Source organism: Garra rufa, chromosome 5 (genome assembly GCF_049309525.1).
Source record: "Garra rufa chromosome 5, GarRuf1.0, whole genome shotgun sequence".
In the NCBI taxonomy this organism is placed as follows: Eukaryota; Metazoa; Chordata; class Actinopteri; order Cypriniformes; family Cyprinidae; genus Garra; species Garra rufa.
The window spans coordinates 53453296-53468373 of NC_133365.1; positions in this window are offsets into that span (position 1 = coordinate 53453296).

Sequence of the window (15078 nt, forward strand, 5' to 3'; positions counted from 1 at the left end):
TATTAAATAGGCTATTAAACAAACATTCCTTGTAAAAATGTCCGACAGCTCATCAATTTTTGGCCGACTGAATTTCCAGTCCGACTGTCTTTTTTTCTCTTTCTCTTCCTCATTACACAGCTGCTGATTTTAATAGCAAAGTGTTTACATTTATTTTCGTTCCTTTAGTTTATAAAGTTAATTTAGAGATATATTTGGAACACTTTTTGTTTTTTAAAGTTATACCTAGCAAACAGCGGCAGAAAGATCAAAAGCCTGCTTAATTCATCGCGATTTAAATTAAAATCCATTGATATAAAAAAACTTAAAACATATCACAATATTAGTTTAATCATTCAATCAAGATAATTCCAAAGTTTGTGCGGAGAGAAGCGCGCTTTGCAGGACATGGAGACGCCAGTGCAATGTGGAATTTCTTTTTTGCTCATAAAGGTAAGAGTAATTTACCACCCGGGCCGGAACTGTAAAGGGTCTAGCTTAGTTTGTGTGTACTAACAGTATCAACAAAATGTGCTCTTAAAAGAAAATAAACAGAATACGCTTGTTATCTTTGGTTTAAACAGGAGCGCTTCACAATAATTAACCGAAACCCAGGTAATTGCCTCACAAACACAATATCTAGAAAGCTTTAAATTATTATTTTACTATAAAACGAAATAATTAAAATCGAAAACAAAACTCTTTCATTAGCTAATCCATAAAGATGCATTAGGCATTAATGAGCAGATGGCAGGATCGTCAATTTCATCTTTGCAACACTGAATCAGAAAATACTAGTTTATTAATAAGTAATTCGAATATTTTCTTAATTTTTGCCTTGACACATTCATGGTAATTACTTTTGCTGGGGCTTTGAGGCCAGTTTTGCGTGCATTTGAATGCGGAACTCTTCCAGCTGGTCGCTGCTGATGGCAGGACACTAAACACCGCCATGGCAGAATGAATGTAGCAGAAAGTTAGTCAAGTTATCCCGTTCCAGCGTGCAAAGTCACATGACTTTTTTAATGCGCACTGAGGAATTTAATTTGAGAGGCTTCTTGATGGGAAATGCAGCATGTACACCACAGCAAGCCGCTGTCTTGACGGATAGTAATTTTAGTTTATTTAGTCTATATATTTGGCAGATGTAAAGCATACATGTGTATGTTTTTTGTGTTAGTCCATTTTTATTTTATTATTATTATTATAACAGTTCAAGGAGCAACATGTTCGTGCACTTTCTAAAGATTTTAGTTCTGTTTTTGAATAAAGGGTTGTAAATCTCTTGGTTTTTTTTATCCGATTCATCGATTAATCGAAAAAATAATCGACAGATTAATCGATTATTAAAATAATCGTTAGTTGCAGCCCTACTTTCATATACATCTCAGTTTTGTCAAATTTAACCTTATGACTGGTTTTGTGGTTCAGGGTCACATATGTAAATAATTTTTTTTTATTTTGACTTACTTTTCCATTAATACAAGCAATCAAACACTTGCTTTGCTATATTGTATTGCTTTATGTGAGTATACTGTATGAATTAGTATAAAGTTAATATATATCCATATATTTTTATCCTTCTCTAAGGTACATGAGTCAGCTTGTTTAAACTATTTGGCAAAGATTGACTGCTGATCTCATTTTCCTCCCTGCTTAAGCCAAGACACTGATGATAAATCTCATTTATGTATTGGAATGAAAAGCAGAACCTCCCGCAGCCTGTACTTTTGCTCTTGGTTTTGCTTTGAAGATCTAAATTAGGACGAGTCCGTTCTTCACGCTTTTCTGCGTCTGAACTTCCAATTGGGAAAATGTTTCAAAAACTTATAAGAAATTGCCAGCAGTTGGGACTTGTCAATTTTCCCAATATTTTTTCATTGCATGAAATGCACCACCCGAGCAGTAAAATCCGTCGGAATATAAAGCCGTAGTAATTGATGAGGCAGCCATAAGTGCCGCGGCTGCCCCATGAAATTGTGTCTCTTTGTGTGAAGACCTGATGTCTAATGAGATGTTAATGGAGCGCGTGTTTTAGCTCAGACACACACATACAGGGGGGTTTTCGTCGGCCTGAGTTGGTTCTCCTCCCCGTGAGGGTTATACTCTATCTCTGTGTGTGTTTGCTCAGTGGAGAGGCAATTAGCGCAGCGTTTTTCCATATGAGAGTGAGCCAGTTGAACTCCACAGAGGTGGATAGCATTGCAGGATAATTAGATTTAAAAACCGCTGGGGTTTTCACTGTGCTTTATCTGCTCCTGTTTGTATTTGTCTGGCTGTCATCAAATTGCATTACTTCAGTTATATGATTATATTTGTGACATTGAAATATTATTATAGTTTTTATAGTAATACTTTACAATAAGGTGTCATTTGTAAACATGACTAAATGTATTAACAAACATGAACGAACAATGTTTATTACACTAGGCCTATTTATTAAAGGGATGGTTCAGAGTAGAATTGACTTCATTGCTATGCACTCCGAAGCCCTTGTAAATACTCCATCCGAAGTTTTTTTTTACCTTAGTCAAACATTTATGGAGATATTACAGTTTTTCGAATTGCTTGTTACAGGAGTGAATGGTACATGTGATGTATCTCGTAAATTGCACCACTAAACGTGGAAGTAATCTTACCAAACTTGTGCAGTAGTGTAAATAGGTTATGTACTCACAAAACGCTGCATCAGAACATTTGTAAGTCCACCATGAGTGTTTTAAAAACACGTTTTAGCCGATCCCTACTAGTCGAAAAAACTACAAATGGCGACACGTCGACGTCACTTCCCTGGTTTGAAAAAAGCATGTAAAAGTCCTCCTACTACATCTGTGTGCATGTCAACTTGTAGGAGGACTTTTACGTGCTTTTTTCAAACCAGGGAAGTGACGTCGACGTGTCGCCATTTGTAGTTTTTTCGACTAGTAGTTCTCGGCTAAACCGTGTTTTTAAAACACTCATGGTGGACTTACAAATGTTTGTTAATGTTAGTTAATAAAACTATGGTCGTTCATTGTTTGTTCATGTTCACAGTGCATTCATGTTAAAAAACAATTAGTGATTCTAATGATGCATTGATTAGTAAACATTACCTAAGATTGATAAATGTTTATTCTTAGTTTAACTAATGCAGTTAATAATGAACCTTATAAAGTGTTACCTTTTAATTCAGTTCAGTTTAATTTTAATTCAAATTTAGTTATATAATTTATATAACTCTGCTCTTTATGTACAGTATGTCAAATTTATCTGTATGATTGTGACCTTTTTGAACATTAACCAACTGCTTTAATGGTAACACTTTGCATTAAGATTGCATTAGTTAACATTAGTAAATGCATTAAATAATATTAACGATGAACAGTACATTTGTTACAGTATTTACTAATCTTCGTTAACGTTAGTTTATAAAAATACAACTGTTCATTGTTAGTTCACATCCATTAACTAATATTAACAACTTTGTATTGAAATAATTGTAATAATGTACACTGCTGCTCAAAAGTTTGGGATCAGTAAGATTTTTTAATGTTTTTTTTTTTAATTCTTAAATGCTCATCAAGGCTGCATTTACTTGATCAAAAATACAGCTAAATATGGTGAAGTATTATTACAGTTAGAAATAATGGTGTTCTATATTAATATATTTAAATATTTTTATATATTTTAATATATTTTAATATTCTTGCATTTTTATCAGCTATTACTTCAGTTTTCAGTCACATGATTCTTCAGAAATCATTCTAATATGCTGATTAATTACTTAATCTAATTACACTAATTATCAATTATTATGAATTAGTTATCAGTGTTGGAAATATATATATATTTTTTTCTGTGATGATTTTTTTCAGGATTCTTGATGAATAAAAGGTTAAAAAGAACAGCATTTATTCAAAATAAATATTTTCTAACAATTTAAGTCTTTTGCTAACTCTTTTTATCACATCCTTTGTGAATAAATCTTATGAAAATTCAACTTTTTATTTGTTAAAGAATCCTGGAAAAAAAAAATCACAGGTTTTCAACAAAATATTAAGCAGCACAGCTGTTTTCATCATTGATAATAAATCAGCATATTAGAATGATTTCTGAAGGATGATGCTGGAAATTCATCTTTTTATCACAGGAATAAATTACATTTTAAAATGTATTCACATAGAAAACAGCTATTTTACATAATACACAATATTACATTTTTTCCTGTATTTTTGATCAAATAAATGCAGTCTTTAAAAACCATGATAAATCTTACTGATCCCAAACTTTTGAGCAGCAGTGTATATGTTGAAATTAACGTTAACTAAGGTTACCGAATGCTTTAGTTTTTGATTGTTACTTCATGTTAATTAATGTAGTGTAAAGTGTTACCTTTGGCAAGATGTATTAAAGGTTTTGTTGCATACAAAAGCAGCCTATCAGAAGACTTGCTCTTGATAAATAGTTCACAATAAGTCCAGCATCATCAGTGTTGATTTCACTGACCGAATCCCTAGTAATAATGCACTGCGCTTGTGTATTTCTATATTTCCACACTCTCCTGTTTAATCCCACATTCCAGACACTGTACGTCATCCCAGCCATTGTCTCTCAATGCTAATATTGGAGAACGTGCGTGTGGCCCTCCTTTGGTCCTTTCCGACGAGCAGCGCTGCCTCTTAGACGATCAATAGAGCGACATCATTCCAGCGTCATCTCCATGGAAACCATCCTGCTCCGCCACCACGATTGGCTCCCTCCCAGAGCCTGCTTGAGCGTGATTGGAAGATCCACCCCCCCCCTCTCTCTCTCTCTCCCTCGCTCACTCGCTCAGCCACACACTCTCCTCCTCTTCATCTTAATGTTGTTATCTTACCAAACACATTTAGGCAGAGCACCGAGATCCAGCGTGACCGCTGAAGCATCACTGAAAACCAGGATCGCTCCTTCATGAACTGGCACGTCCGAGCGGAGGAGATGATAAGGATGAGAGGATGGCGCAATGAGCCGAGTGCAAATCCAGTCCACGGCGAGAGAGGAAATTAAGAGACCTGTTAGGAAATAAGACGTCACCTACTGCGTTGGCTTCAAACTGGGCTTTATATAAAACAATGTCTGCTTTTCTCAATCTTTGAGGCTTTTGTATCAACAGACGATGGAGGATAAGCAATTGATGGATGATGGCAACATGCTGGGACTGAATATCATCAGAGCTTCGTCTCCGATCTAGGATTTCGTTTTGTACTGGAAATGCATTTTTTACAAAACATTGAAAAAGCTAATTATTTTGAGAGTGTTGCACTTGATGTGAGCTTGGTGATGTCGCTTTAAGAATTCGCAACAGCTGTGCTTTTTTGCATTTTCACTTGCATTAATGAATTGCTTTGGCTCATGATAAGCATCTTTTTGCTGTGCATTTACTAGACTTTTAGACTCTAGATGAAGCATTTCTTCAAGGCTTGGAAGATTAAGAAAACTGCTGTTTTTCCTCCATGTCCTTAGTTGCGAATATACCCTTCTCGAGGTATCCTTGAAACCTGTCTTTGCACTAGTAAACGGAGTAATGCACGACTTATGTACTAGGCCAGAGCCGTCTGAACCACCTCATCACGGTTCACCCACGCCGGAGATGAGTAACGTTGAACCTGAGTCTCCGGCTGGACCCGGGCATCCCGACAGAGCGAAGCCAGAGGAGAGAGCGCTAGTGTCAGACGCTCTGAGCGGGATGAATCTGGGATCCTCCACCACGACTAATGGAAACGGCAGCGTGACGGTGCCATCCGCTGTTCTGTGCAAACGGCATCATTCTCTCTACGAAGGGCTAAATGGATGTGAGGTGGGAGGCTTCGGAAAGGTGCGTTTTGCTGGTCGAAAAAGGTTTCTGTGTGCATATATTGAGGGCCTGTTATATCCAGTTGGATCCATTCTTTTTTTTTTTTTTTAGGCCATTTAGACATTTTTAACCCTTGATTAACTGATATTGTATAACCTTTCTCCATATTTCACACTGATTATACTTTTATCCTTGATATGTAATTAATCTTGGGTATTGAGGTTTGACATTTCACATTGTCAGGGTTTTTACAAGGTGCTTTAAGTACTTTAATTTGACTTTTTGAAATGTATGGGCTGGAAAACCTATGGAAATCGCAATATTCCCGAAGAGGTACTTGAAAAGTGCTTGGATTATAGAAAGAAATAAGTGTTTAAGGGGAGACACTGCAGGCAAAACCACAGTTTGTTCATGCACCTGTCAAGTTTGAGATTTTGGGCTTTTTGGTGTTTCATAAAGTGCTTTTTTCAGACTAGTGGAAAGAAAACACCCAAAATACACTGTTACATGTTTCTTTTATAGCACTTTATCTATTTGTATTTATCTATTTGCGTATCAGGAGACATTTAGTTTTGATGGCAATTAATTAAATTAATTAATTCATTTAATTTTTCATTTGACATCAGGACTTGGGAGCACATATCATGAATCATTTATTTTAGATTGGAATCTGGAATGGGTTTGTGAATCATCACGAATTGAATTTGTGATACATGATTTAAAGTCCCGATCTAAATCCAATGATTTGCCATCCGTGCTCCGAGTCCTGATCTGAAATGATGGCTCTTGAATCATTGTTCAGGACTTCTGGGCATTAATCACAAATCATGTGATTCAGATCAGAACTATGAAGCAGGTTCGCAAATCTTTTGTTTTAGATTGGAACTTCGGAGCATAATTCACTAATAATTTTATTTAAATTGGAACTTTGAAGCGGGTTCGCTAATCTTTTGCTTTAGATTGGAACTTTGAAGCATGGATCACAAATCATTTGATTCAGATCAGGACTTTGAAGCGGGTTCATGAATCTTTTGCGTTAGTTTGGAACTTCAGAGAATGGATCACAAATCATTTGATTCAGATTGGGACTTCAGTGTGTGTAGGCAAATCATTTAATTCAGATCAGGATTTTGGAGTGATTATGCAAATCTCAGATTTTTTTTCTTTAACAGTAGAAAACATTAAACCATTGAGGATGTACAGTTATTAAAAACAAAACAAAGAAAGTATAAAGTATACACAAATTCAAATCCCTTAAGAAATGTTACTGTGGTTTTACTATAGAAAAAGTATAGTATACTTTGTAATACTTTAGTAGTTATACTTTACGTGTGTTTCTCTTTGTTTTTGCCTTTTTTTGTAGTTAACTTTTATTTATCTATTTATCTTTTTTATAATTGTAAAGAGAAGACATTGTTTGATAAGTGAGATCTCTGAAGTCTTTGAAAGTCAAAAAGTAGTGCTTGAAAAGTGCCCTGCATTGTGCATCTATAAACCCTGGAGTGACATTGTTATTTGCATATTTATGATGTTACTGATAAGTAATTGTGCAAGTATAATGTACATTGAATATGCAATATGTGTTTATGTGGAAAGTTCTTTTAGTGGTTTGCATGCATTTTAACCGAAAGCTGAGAGTTTCTGTACTACACTCATGAACATTTTATGAGGAAAGCATCTATGCAATTAATGGTTGGTTGACTGTTCTGGAACTCTCTGTAGTGCTGCATTGCTTCATGCTTTAGCCAAGAGTTAAAAGCAGTGCCAACCCACTTTCAAGATGTAAAATGTGGCTTGGCCCAGGGTTAAAACTTTCCATTATTCAGGGTTAAGCCTAGGGTAGACAAGGAAAATCCCTGTAGTATGTATTTCTGTTTAGTGTCAGAGTTCAAGGTCTGATCGAATTAGAACACCAGCCAGCAATCAATCGTGTGAATCTCAAACACATGCAGAATAGTATGTGTTTACTGAACTGTCTGTTTGATGCATGCATCTTGTCTGTAGCACGTTTGACAGCAGCTAAATTCAGACGCAGTGAGTGACCTCAACCCATATTCCCCGCTGCTGCTGCAAACTCAATGTGGGACAGCACAGGATTCACTTAATGCGGCCTCATTGAAAATCAATAGCAGCGCTGCAGGTTGTCTTGTTCCTGTTGCTGACCTCAGTGATCTTTCTGAAGGTGTGAAGGCATGGCTTATGTGACCTTGACCAGGATGTGTGTGCTTTTTTCTCACGTTAGGCAGCAATTTGTAAAACTAGGAGTGCTTAACTACTTTCTTGATAGAATGAAAGTAGATGGTTTTTTGCACTGTGTTCAGCAAGCTGAATAATTAAATAATTACATTTATTGCATTTGTTCATTAGGATGATTCATGTACCAAATAATTTAAAAAATGATTCACACTGGGTTTTAGTGCTTCCTATAGTTTTTTAATGGTGAAATATCATATTGTGATATTGTTAATACTAGAGTTACAGGCATGCAAACTTTGGGAAAAAATATTTATAGCACTCAGGTATGTTAGACAGGTATGTTCAGTGCAGTATTTTTGACACATAAGGAAATGTGATACGTTTATAATTTCAACATTATTTGTTCTTCAGACTTTTGTCTTTAGAAGAAAAGGAGTATCATATTTTTGCAAAGTGACCCAAATTTGGTTTTTGCCCACTGAATATGTGTACATTTCAATGATTTACTGCTGGAGCCATATTGATATTCCAATATCTCTAAAACTGAACCATACAGAGCCTTAGAAATGAAGATGCCAGAGCTACCTTTTTATTAAGATATCTTCAGTTGAGTTACAGGAATGCAAACTTCGGGGTCAAATCTTGAAAAATGCTCTTTCTCCATTTTTGAATGGTCACCATTGGCACATAAAGCAACATTTAGTTTTTGACCACTGAAAATGTGTACATTTTAACGATTTACTGCTGGAGCCATATTGAAATTCCAATATCTCTGAGACTGAAACATACAGAGCCTTAGAAATGAAGATGCCAAAAGGAAAGTTTGTTAAGATATCTTCAGTACTACTTGAGTTATGAGTATGCAAACTTTGGAGTGAAAACTTGAAAAATGCTCTTTCCCCATTGCCACATAAAGCAACATTTAGTTTTTGACCACTGAAAATGTGTACATTTTAACGATTTACTGCTGGAGCCATATTGAAATTCCAATATCTCTGAAACCGAACCATACAGAGCATTAGAAATGAAGATGCCAAAAGGAAAGTTTGTTATGATATCTTCAATTGAGTTACAGGCATATAAACTTTGGGGTCAAATCTTGAAAAATGCCCTTTCCCCATTTTTGAATGGTCGTTATTGCCACATAAAGTAACATTTAGTTTTTGACCACTGAAAATGTGTACATTTTAACGATTTACTGCTGGAGCCTTATTGAAATTCCAATATTTATTGAACCAAACCATACAGAGCCTTAGAAATGAAGATGCCAAAGTGAAAGTTTGTAAAGATATCTTCAGTACTACTTGAGTTATGAGCATGCAAACTTACTAACATGCACATAAAGCAACATTTGGTTTTTGACCACTGAAAATGTGTACATGTTAACGATTTACTGCTGGAGCGATATTGAAATTTCAATATGTCTGAAACCGAACCAAACAGAGCCTTAGAAAAGAGGATGCCAAAGGGAAAGTTTGTTAAGATATCTTCAGTTGACTTACAGGCATGCAAACTTTGGAGTAAAAACTTGAAAAATTCCCTTTTCACAATTTTGAATGGTCACCATTGGCACATAAAGCAAAATTTGGTTTTTGACCACTGAAAATGTGTACATTTTAACGATTTACTGCTGGAGCCATATTGAAATTCCAATTTCTCTGAAACCGAACCATACAGAGCAAAGGGAAAGTTTAAGATATCTTCAGTTGAGTTACAGGCATGCAAACTTTGGGGTAAAAACTTAAAAATGCTGTTTCCCCATTTTTAAATGGTCACCATTGGCACATAAAGCAACATTTAGTTTTTGACCACTGAAAATGTGTACATTTTAACAATTTACTGCTGGAGCCATATTGATATTCCAATATCCATGAGACTGAAACATACAGAGCATTAGAAATGAAGATGCCAAAGGGACAGTTTGTTAAGATATCTTCAGTTGACTTGCAGACATGCAAACTTTGGAATAAAAACTACTTGGAAAAATGCTGTTTCCCACATTTTTGAATGGATTTCTAACAAAGATTTCTAAAGTCAATTGACACAGACCTTCCAATCTCTGTGTAAAAATAGAAAGATGGCAGCATCATAATGTTAAAGTCATTTTTATGTCTTAAGTGTCCCTGACCTGGACCAAGTGCTCTTTTCTCATGTTAGACAGCAACTAGTAAAACTAGTAATGCTTAATTACACTTTCTCAATAGAGTGAAAGTAGATATTGTGTTGTTTTTACAGTAATGAGCCACAAGTAGCAGCATAGCATGACAAAACATGACATCACTGACTTTTGTTTTGACACATGGTTTTTTGCACTGTAGTCAGCAAGCAGAATAATTCAATTATTCTTTTTATTGCATTTGTGAAGAGGCAGAAATGAGTGAACCTTGAGTGAACTACACTACTTGTGTCTGTGTCATACTTGGTCCAGAGTATTTTCTTTTTTATCTTTTCTGTGCTCCATAGCTCAACCAGATTGAATCTTCTCAAAGATTTTAATTCTTTAATTTAACAGTTTGTTCATTAGAATGATTCATGTACCAAATCAGTTAAAAAAATATTTGTATATAGGTTTTTAAGGTGAAATATTTAAATGCTGCTATCTCAGATCTATAAGGTAAGCCTTTTTTAATGCACTATAAAGATATTCATAAAGTATGTTGGAATGAAATCTTTTCATATGTAATTGTACCAAAATTAAAATGCAAAATAATATATAAAGGTGTTTTAATGCATTATATTTTGTAAAGGTGTTACAATGACAAAATAAATATTACAACTGTGATTACAATTATTCATAAGTTCATTCAGTGCATTATAGGGTTCATTACAAGCCATAATTAATGCATAAAAATGTTCTTTTTAATGTATTACATTTTAAGGCTTTGAAATGTTACCCATCTATCTCATGTTTTTAAGATATTGCTTACATATTGCTACTTTTTCCAAACAGTAACTTTTCTTTAAATTGAGTGGCTTGGGTGGCTATAGTTTCTTTTCTTTTCTTTTTTTTACAGTTTAAGGATCTATATGCACACACATTTTTCAGGGTTATTGTTATTCAGCTGAAGTCATGCCGATTGTTGTGAACATGCTCACACTCTTCACATTGCTGTCTTTTGTGTTTGCTTTGCAGTTGGTCAAGTGTGCGTTGAATATTTTTGCATCACATTAGGTTCAGAATAATGTCGCAGATCTTTAATGAGATTAATTTGATTTTGAGCCCTTTGCATCTTTGTAGTTAAATAGTTTTCAAAAATGAAAATATGCTGAAAATGTGCTCACCCTAAGAGCATTCAAGATGTAGATGAGTTTGTTTCTTCATCAGATTTTGAGAAATGTAGCATTGCATCACTGACTCACCCTTGGATCCTCTGCAGTGAATGGGTGCCGTCAGAATGAGAGTCCAAACAGTTGATAAAAACGCCACAATAATCCACAAGTAATCCACACCACTCCAGTCCATCAGTTAACTTCTTGTGAAGCCAAAAGCTGGGTGTCTGTAAGTAAACAAATTCATCATTAAGACATTTTTAACTATAAGTCCATCCAACTAAAAATCCATAATAATAGTTCCTCAAGTGAAATGTCATCTCATCTGAATCAGGAGAGAAATCTGCACAGATCAAGCTGAAAACATTCTAAAAGAGGCTCTATGTGGATGGATTTTGATGTGAGAGGACAACAGGAGATGGACTTTTTCCCTGGGGGAAGTGTTATTATGAATTATGGACCGAAAGCGAAGGTTTAAAGTTAAAATATCTTGGTGATGGATTTTTTTTACAAGCATGCAGCTTTTGGCTTCACAAGATGTTAATTGATGGACTGGAGTGGTGTGGATTACTGGTAAATTATTGTGATGTTTTTATCAGCTGTTTGGACTCTCATTGTGACGGCACCCATTCACTGCAGAGGATCCATTGGTGAGCAAGTCAAGTAATGCTGAATTTTTATAAATCTGTTTGCATGAAGATCTCAGATAGCCTGAGGGTGAATACATTTTCTGGAAATTTTCATTCCTGGGTGAAGTACTCCTTAAAAATATTTCACTAGAGAAAGATCTGTACAGTAACACAACCACATACTAGCACTAGTGTTTTCCTTTGCATTAAAAAATGTATAAATGTTTCTAATTAAATAAATATTTTTTCCCCCAAGCACTAACCACACAGCAAATAAAAACTAAAATAGAAATCCAAGATATGCACTGCTTCTTTCATTCTTTTTTGTTCCTTTTGAAGCTTGACAGATGTGATCGATTTGCAATGTCATCCTTCAAAAGTCCCTGTTTGTGTTCTGACAACATGACAGTGAGTAAATGAATTTTGGGTGAACTATTCCTTTAAAGGGCTGTGAATTCTGGAGGCTGGAGCTCCAGGGCCAGAAATAGAATTGAGGGTTGATAAGAAGATTGGGACCCTAAGAGGGAGGAGGTGCTCCCATGGGATGCTGGATGGATTGATGAATAGAAACAGGGGCGGCTGGCCCATGGTGGGCGATAGTGCATCGCCCTCCTTGAGCCACACGAAAAAAAAGAGGTGAAAAAGAGTCTTATTTTGCTGGTCCTAGTCTGTATATTACTGTACAATCAACAGCCTGAATGTCACTTTCCAACCTAAAACCCCGCCCCCTTGGGGCGATCTCAGTCAGATTGAAAATCGCCCCAGCCGGTCTCATAGAGTTATATTGTGAGATTTTTTTTTTCACATTTTGAACCCTACAATGCATTTCAATGGGCACCGGGAGGGCTCGCCCCAACGTGATTTCGTAATACGCACTGATGCGTGCTCGAAGATGTACAGCACGCACGCGTAGCGAGACGTCTGAAGGCATTGGCCATGCTTTCAATGGAGAGGGAACTTGAGGAACATGCCTGATTTTAATGAGAGGGTAATTGATCACTTTGCCTGCTTAAAAGAGAGGCGAGCAAAATTTCAATACAAGTGATGTGTGTTATTAAATGGTGCATTGTTTATGTTATCACGGTCGTAGCCAGCTATGAGGTCACCGAGGTCCGGACCTCGGTCATTTTTTATATTCAAAAATAAAATGTCAAGCTCTTTGAATGATTATTTAGCCGTTTAAACCACCTCATATCACATAAGTGTTTGCAATTCATGTTGCTGCGAGAAGCTGCAGTGAACGGGGCTTGAGAACGCGTTGAGTGAGAGCGCGGGTGCAGCAGCCTCCGTTTGTTGCCAGATCCACCTATTATACGTGTTTTTTGACTCGTTTGTCCAATTTAGTGTGACACTTTGGGACTTTTATAAAGTAGAAAGTTGAACGTTAGTTTTATGCCAGTGTCATTATTCTAACGTTATTTTTATAACTTGTTATAAAATAAAAATTCCCTCAGCTAAAAGAAAACCGAACTTTCCATGTAAAACATTATACTGAATAAAAAATCTTTCACAATCATCTACATGTCTGTCTATTTTGAAGTTGTATTCTTCAAATGTTGAATTTTAAATAGTTGTATTCATTGCATATTGGCAGCCAAATTTATACTGAATATGTTCTGAAAAGATTTGATTAATTACAGTTTTAATATGAGAAATAAAGTCTTCAATTGTAAAGCAGTATTGCTTTTTTTCCTTTTTTTTTTTTTTTTACTCTTAGAGGGCAAACTAGTTGATGACAATGTGTCTCTTGATGGCCATGGTGGAAGTGTTTCAGTGTATTTGAGACCATTGCGATAAATTTAATATAGCTATTCAAAATACAGTACAGTTTGTACAATTCATGCCTGATGTTGCCATCTAGGAACAGGGAAACCAAATCAAACAATGTAATGTAATGCTGTAAAGTTGGCTATCTGAATTTTATCATAATTTTACCCATTAAAGCGGTTATCTTTACCATCATCGGAACAGTTGCCCCCCCAGAGATATTTGCCAGGAGCCGCCACTGAATAGAAAGATGGATTTTGGCTCATGCATGATTGAATTGGTGGCAGGGATGTGGTGTGGTGCCCTTATATTGTCCGTCCTGCTGCTCCTGGCCGATTCGTGACACGTTCTCCAGCCCTGCGGGGGGCAGACGCAGTTCAGACACTGTCTGGTGTTTAAAAGGCCTTTCAGAGGACGTCCAAATTACCGTCCTGTCTCAGTCCAGTTGGGATATACACCAGTTATTTGATGCTACCTAATAATTTGGGGGTGTTTTCTCTGTAGAAGTTTCCTTCATTCTGAAATACCACTAGTCTCTTGATGGTTATCGTTTGTTGCTTCGATGTAGGCAGGGTCCGAAATTAACACTCGCCACTCGCCAAATGCGAGCAAATTCTCTGTCTGGCGAGTTAACTTTAAAGCCCAATCCGCCACATGGCGAGTAAATCTTTTCACCAGCAATGTTAATCAGTATCAGTCTCACGGATCTCTGTGATGCTCCCCCGATCGGGCCAGTGCTGCCTTGTCACTAAAGTGAATACAGTCTGGGTTCACACCGAAAGCCAAGCCAATATGCGCATCGTGTCACTCGCTGTAATTTTTCCCGTCACTAGCGCGAATAACAAGAAGGCACGATCAACCATGGCAGAGATAAATACAATCGCTGCTTTGTACCGGTTGTGTAAGTCCTAAATACACAAAGCCAAATGCCGACGTGTCTGGGTTCAAAGCACAGTAATGTAACACAGATATATCTCAATAATTCGTCTATAAACAAAGTGTAGAGAGAGTGTAAATAAGAGATTGATCTTGCGGTACAGAGAGCGTCGTTGATTATAATAGAGCTTTGTGATATCGGAAACTAAGATGAGTGACAGCTTTTAATATATTTTTTTATGGGAGTTTGTAAATGAGATATTGATTTAAAACAGCAGTTAAATAAACAAGAAGTTATTATTAAGTGACTTACATTGGCTGATTTTCCGTCGTCAAAATTATTCTGGACCAAGTCACACTGCTGTGTTTGATTGTAGATGTGCAACGGCTCTGCGTGTCTCCATTCAAACACAGCGGTGTTTCTTTTATGAGTGAACATGTGTTTTTAAACGAATCTTGTGAAATGATTCAATTTCCCATTCATAAAGAGAGTAACGTGCTTTATTCTTGAATGAACCATGCATTCAAACGAATCAGTGATCAATTTCA